At 40.3% G+C, this 7,261-nt stretch overlaps 1 pseudogene; it reads right to left on the bottom strand.

Annotated features, from left to right (window-relative positions):
• Positions 1-5,225: 5,225 nt before the first annotated feature.
• LOC147003834 (serine/threonine-protein kinase VRK1-like) lies at positions 5,226-6,786 on the bottom strand (annotated as a pseudogene).
• Positions 6,787-7,261: the final 475 nt, after the last annotated feature.

The following is a 7,261-nucleotide window of genomic DNA, read 5'->3' as shown; positions in this document are numbered from 1 at the left end:
GGGGGGAGGGCTAAGTGGTCTTGAATTTATTTTGGATTCTACAAGGGCAGACAAAAAGACAAATCAAAGAAAGATCTGATAGAATAAATCAGAGATGGGACATGCCCAGCTCTCAGGAGAAAAGCAACTTAAGAGCAACTCAGGGAGAAAGTCAGTTCAGTTCTGTCGGTTGAGTTCATTGAATTGGAGCTGAGTTTGTTCATGGGTTCATGCAGTACAGTGCTGGTCAGCAGAGTTAGTTGAAGCCAGAGAACAAGAACGAGCCAGAAGATTAGAACAAATGCCAGAGTTAGTTTGAGGCCAAGCAGAACAATTCAGTGAGAAGCTGAGAGAAGCCAGATTGAATCAGTCATCTTGGAGAAGAGTTTGAGCCAGAACAGCTGAGTTGAACTAGCCAGCCTGAGTTTAGAAAGAACTAGAAAGAGTGAGCAGTAAGACAAAATTTCATTAGGAGAATAAAAATTACTTTTGCATCTGGTGCCTAACTTGATCAGAGAAGAAGAAAGCCCACCAATGTTGTGGAAAGCTGAGGACATCTGACAGAATTATCACAGAAGACAGGAGACATCTGACAGAAATGTCACAGAAGACAGGAGACATCTGACAGAAATGTCACAGAGGACAGGAAACATCTGACAGAAATGTCACAGAGGACAGGAGACATCTGACAGAAATGTCACAGAGGAGACATTCACCTAGGACCATTTCCAGAGAAGCATCAGTTTTTCAAATTTGGCTGTACTACCAGAGAGACTTCAGAGACTCTGAAGCAGTGGGAACCTCAAGCCCAGAGCAAGAAATAATGGAGGGGCTTCAGAGACAATGAATCATAGTACACCACCCAAAAAAACAGTTTTAATTATATAGATAGACTTTTCCTGAAGTAAAACTCCATTTCAGATCCCTTAACACCAAAGGTAGGAGTTAAGGGGATAGAAAGTTTATTTGGAAAGGTTATTTGGAAAGATCATCACAGGAGGATGGAGAGATGGCTCAGTGGTTAAGAGTGCTGACTGCTCTTCTAGAGGTCCTGAGTTCAAATCCCAGCAACCACACAGTGGCTTACAACCATCTGTAATGAGATCTGATGCCCTGTTCTAGTGTGTCTGAAGACACTACAGTGTACTGACATACACAAAATAAATAAATCTTTAAAAAGAAAAGAAAAGGCTATCACAGTACTCATTGCAACTTCCCGACTTTCAATTGCAATCCTTATATATTTCTTCTAAAAAAAAAAAAAGGTTGAAAAAATAGCTGTACAACAAGAAAAATTAGATATGATTATACAAAGTCTTGAGAGATAAGAAACAGAGGAAAAAAGAGAACAGGATACAAACAAAACGACAACAACAACAACAACAACAACAAAAAAAAACCCAAGAAATGCTTATTTCTTGCTAAGCATTCCTAAGGTACCTAACAAAATTAAGGATCAAGACAATCCATTGAACCTATGGCACCACCTCTTAATGAAACTGAGGAAAGGCAGCCACTCCTACTGGCTTTTCCCAGTTACCTGGGAACAAAAGCTAGAAAATGGTAAAAATTTTAAAAATGAACTAGTCTAGAATCCCTTTAAAACACAAGATCTTAAACATTTTAAAGAAATAATAATAACTTATAGAATGTGAGGTAGATGTTAAATACCTGAGCTACCTAAAACAAGATTATCCCCCAAGACTGGAAAGACTTAGCAGCAGCTGTACTGGAAGCTGGCTCTCAGTTACAATAGCTGATATGGTGGCAAGAAGAAGCTTCAATTATAGAAAATTATGATAAGTCTAAAGGTATTAATACTATGAAAGATCAATTGTTAGATGAAGGTCAATTTTTGATTTATCTATTATTATGCAATGTACTTTAGTAGCTTTAACAGCCTAGGATAATGTGGAGGAACAAGGCAAAGGGTCTATGTCATTCACAAAGATTATGCAAAGCCCCAGAGAGACTTTTACTGACTTCTTACATAGACTAATGTGAAATGGAAATTTCTGGTTTCTTTGGAGACTCAATTGTGTTAAGTGATTTTTTTTTTGAAACTGTCTTATGAAAAGATGTTGTTGCTGAAGCAGAAACATGGGAGGATGTTTTGCAGAAAACAGAGACATGGTGTTTTTCTGGAACTGCCTGGAAAAGGGGCATGTGATGTTTTTGCTAGAGCAGATACTTGAGAGAACATGTGCTGTTTGGAAAGGGTATAAATATAATCCTACAGACAATGCTGTATGGCATTGGTTCGCCTTGCCACTCTTTGCTGACTATCGTTTATTGTGACTTTATAGAGAGAAATGCATCAAAAAATTTCTGTTGGTGTACCAGCATCTTCTTGCTGCTTTTGAGGATTTAGGCAGATTGGAAGAGCCTCTCAGTTTCTTCTGGATCAAACTGCATTTGCTGACTCATAAATTGTGTTTGCAAGTGGATTGAGCTGCCACTGCTAATTCATGTGAACTGAACTGCTGATATCTGACAACACAGATTGGATTCTCCCCAAAGAACTATTTTTAAACAGGTCCACAGGTCCACCTCCTCCTTTGCCTTATTAACCTTTCCTTCTACTACCTCTGGTGGGTAGTGGGCCAGAAGGGAGGTTAAAACATTTAAGTACACTTATTAAAGTAGGTTTTGAAACATATAAACCTACATTAATATCCACTATAAACAGGGAAATACCAGATCCAAATTCAAGGCAGATATTAATTGTAAACAGTAGCTTTCAAAAATGCAAATGCAGAGTGTAAAAAAGTTCTTAGACCTATAAAAGCTTGATCAGCACCTAAGGATGAATGGATTAGAACTACTGCTGATATCGACCCTAATGACTATGTAATTGGACAAGCAATGGCCAATAATCTTAGATACCAAAAAGTTCATTGTTTTATCTGTGGGAGACAAGGTCATTTGAAAAGGGATTGTAGACAAGGCATTCTCAGAGACTTCTCTAGGAAATCTCAGCCTTCTGGGATTTGCCAAAGGTGTGGTAAAGGTAGGCATTAGACAAACGAGTGCAGAACACCAAGAAGTCTGTGAGGTAATCCCTTACTGACGGGGAAACTACTTATGAGATAATCCTATAAATGTGGTAAACTCCCAAAGGGGGTTTGTTTGTACCCTGGCAATAAATAACACAACCCAGGTATTTCCTGACAGCAATCCACAGAACAACTAGAGAAAACTAAATTCAGTATTGGAGACCCAATGCATGCTACAGAAGGAAAGAGGTGCCCTAGACTTAGCCACAAGTAAAGATCTCACTCACACTATCACTAAAAATTCCATGCTATAAAATACCCACTAGAGTTCATGGACCTCTACCACAAAGACAGTAGGGATGGTTTTAGAAAGAAGTAGCCTAGCATCTCAAGGGTTCATTGTGCATCCAGGAATTATAGATGAAGACTTCAAAGGAGAGATTGAAATTATGCTTTATATAAAGAAAAACATGCAATTTTAAGCTGGAGACAGGATTGTTCAGTTGCAACTGTTTCTATTCCTCAAAGGTAAAGCAGCTCCGATGGAAAGAACAAGAGGATTCTGAAGACAGGGATTTTTTTTCTTTCTTTCTTGTAAACTGTTATCAATGGCCGGAGACCAAAATTAAAAGTAAATGGTATTGAAGTTAAAGGTTTTGTGGACAGGAGTTGATGTAACTATAATTTCATGAGAATCTTAGGGAACCACACTGGCCCCTTCAGAAGGTATCTACACAGTTTGTTGGGATTGGAACATTATCCCAAGTACAATAAAGAGTAAGACAAATTAAATGTGTGGGGTCAGAATGTCAAATAGGACAATTAAAGCTTTATGTTGTATATATAGCCATAAACCAATAGGGAAGAGACCTACCACAGCCATGGGGAGCTCAGATTAGTACTCTCTCACTCTCAGAAAATGGATACCTATTTTAACTGACACTGTATATTGACATCTTATGTAATATGGCTTGATTATTTAACAATCTTAATAGATACTTAAATAGGTAAGATGCTCAGCTCAATGGCACGGAGCCAGGCATAGAATGTGAGTACCTGTATAATTTAAAAGGTAAAAAGTGCTAGCTTTTGATATGTATGGATTAGTAAAGATCTAGTTGCACCTTGATAAATGGAAAGGGGGGGGGCTAAGATTAGCTAAACAAACAAACAAAACTGCTGAGTTAGATCAACCTGTACACTGTAAAGATGTTTTAACATCAGAATGGAAGTTGGGGAATGTGTTATGTTGGGGAAAAGGTCTTACCTATATTTCCACAGGTAATAAAAGACTATGGGTTCCATTAAAATTTGACGTTAGGAGTCTCACTGCAAGCCACCCCTGGAGTCATTTGGAAGCACCCCAGGCCCAGCTGTGTTGTTTATAGCTCCTTCCTGTCAACAGTTGCATTTCTGTTTCCCAGGAGCCTGTCTGGCTACTGACCTGTTTCTCAGTACTTCCACAAAATCTCCTCCATACGTTTCTCCCAAAGTGGCTCCTAGATCTATGATGGTATCACTTCCTTTTACACTATTTCTGTCCTGAAGAAAAGGGTTCCTCTAAGCATAAAGAAATATGGAAATAGATGTATCCATGGGAGCATGGGGGGTCCTGATGACCATTTGTCAAGACTTCTTCACCACAAGGGTCACACTGTTGCCATTTTTCACTATTTGGCATGAACCTCATGAGCAGAGCCCAGATTCTAGAACTTTCCCTGGGCTTGGGGATTATCAGGGCTTTGATGAGGCTGTAGAACTAATTTCTCTATATACAAATACACACACACACACACACACACACACACACACATGTATATATACATATATATAAATTATCCTTCAATAAAGTACACAAAATTTTAATGAAGTTTTTTTTTAAATAGCCACTCAATTATTACTAACACTCCAGAAGACTTTCATGAAAATAAAACATAAAATAGGAAAGAATTTTTAAAAAATCAAATGAATAGGCAGAGAAGACAGTTTTTGGTCAGGCAGTGGTGGTGCACGTCTTTAATCCCAGCACTTGGGAGGCAGAGGCAGGTGGATTTCTGAGTTCGAGGCCAACCTGGTCTACAGAGTGAGTCCAGAACAGCCAGGGCTACACAGAAAAACCCTGTCTTGAAAAACAAAACAAAAAAATAAAACAAAAGACAGTTTCTGACATCTCATTTGCTTCTGGGCTTTCTTTCTGGTTTGTGAACCCCTGTGGTCTAGACTTAGCATGTCTTGCTGCAATTCCAAACACTACTGCCTCCTTGAATGAGTCTGTGTGGCCTCTTGCACCTGTGTGTCTGAGCACTCCACGTCTTCCACAGTACACACCGTGCTTCCCTCTGCGCTTTTTTTTTTAAGATTTATTTATTTATTATATGTAAGAACACTGTAGCTGTCTTCAGACACTCCAGAAGAGGGAGTCAGATCTTGTTACGGATGGTTGTGAGCCACCATGTGGTTGCTGGGATTTGAACTCCGGACCTTCGGAAGAGCAGTCGGGTGCTCTTACCCACTGAGCCATCTCACCAGCCCTTCCCTCTGCTTTTTTCTTCCACTTCTTTCTTTGAGGCTGGTTTTGTCTTCACACCTCTGTTCTCCACAGTACTAAAATCCAGTTTGCCATCGTCTTTATTTCCTATAGCTTTAGTCCTTACAAAAGGATGTCACAGAGGTTCTGATAAAGAGGTTTTTCAGCGTAGTTTAGTTTCACAGACTCCATGTACTTACCGATCTCACCTGGCTTATTTTTCTCAGGAAAGCATTTCTCCATCAAAGCTGCGACACTGTCTCTGTATCGAATTTTGGAATCTCTAACGTAGTTAGGATCTTTCAAGTTATCCTCCCAAGGAAGACAGCCGCTGAGCCACTTGATCGTGCAATAACCAAGTATTTCCAAATCTCCACGCCGTGATGGGGTCCTGTCATTGTGTGCATCGATGCAGGTGAACTCCAGGGTGCCGATGTGGTACCTTTTGGGATCTTCCATGTACTCTCATCTGGGCAGTACCGATAAGCAAGTCCTTAGTCTACCAAACACACCTGGTCAGGGTTCTCGTGACTCAGAAGATGGTTGGAGGTCTTGCACGTACCCGTGCTCGTACCTACTCATGCTTGTGAATGTACTCCAGGATAGCCAGAATTCTTTTCTTTTTTTTTTTTTTTTTTAAGATTTATTTATTATATGTAAGTACACTGTAGCTGTCTTCAGACACTCCAGAAGAGGGCGCCAGATCTCGTTACGGATGGCTGTGAGCCACCATGTGGTTGCTGGGATTTGAACTCTGAACCTTCGGAAGAGCAGTCGGGTGCTCTTACCCACTGAGCCATCTCTCCAGCCCCAGAATTCTTAAGCTTAGCAGCAAGACAGTTTTCCTACAAAACCTTTTGACATTTGCTTCATATATTTTCTGAAGGTCACTCCCAAAGTGGTCCATTATCATAGACCTCTAACCTTTTCCATTTTTATCATGTAGACCAGATCCCCAATACTTAGGGACACCAAGGTACTTCAATTTATGTGTATGAATCCATTTCTGAATTTGCTCTGGTTTAACTCTGGTAAAACTTTAATTTAGTGAAAAAAGGTCCATTGTCACTGGGTTCCACTTTCACAACACAGGGCACATCACTGACAACCAATTTGGAAGAATTTTTGTCTGCCAGATAGTTTTAGCCAAAGTCACCTTGGTCAATAGGCAATCCTAATTTCCATCCCTTTCAAGGCACGTCGGTTATGATCGGCAAACTGCTATGCAAGGCGCCTCTTTGCAGGTCTTTGTCTTCAAGCTTAAGCTGCTTTTATACAGGGCATTTTCACCAGAGCAGCCTACTCACTGTCCACAGCTTAGTACGAACTTCCCTCCACTTTCCTTGACTCTAGACTAGCCCACTCTAACGTTCATTATAGTATGAGAACTAATTACTTATGGGCCATTTTAATATCCTTGATCGAGGTACTTCCAAGATCTTACAGAAATCTCTCCTGGTAGCCAGTGCCTGTGTGAGGTACAGCAGCAACAGAAAGTATCCAGGCTATGCAGAGCCGTGGTTCTATGCTGTCTGGTCCACACACTTCCCAGCCTCTAGTCCTGCTATCAGCTGGCCAGTCCTGGAGAAGAACCTCTCCAGGACACATGGTCAAAATGCTATCATGGCACAACAAAGAATCAGCATTAAAAACAGGAAGAGAAAAATGCCGATTCAGGTACTAGGGCAAACCCAGCAGAAATACTAAAATTGAGGAGGACATGGAGTGATACATGGAGTGAGAACATGGAGTTTTGAGA

This window comes from Mus caroli, unplaced genomic scaffold (genome assembly GCF_978045245.1).
Source record: "Mus caroli unplaced genomic scaffold, Mus_caroli_1 scaffold_7, whole genome shotgun sequence".
NCBI classification, from domain to species: domain Eukaryota; kingdom Metazoa; phylum Chordata; class Mammalia; order Rodentia; family Muridae; genus Mus; species Mus caroli.
Note: the sequence above shows the minus strand (reverse complement) of the source record. Positions and strands in the feature narration are given on the sequence as shown.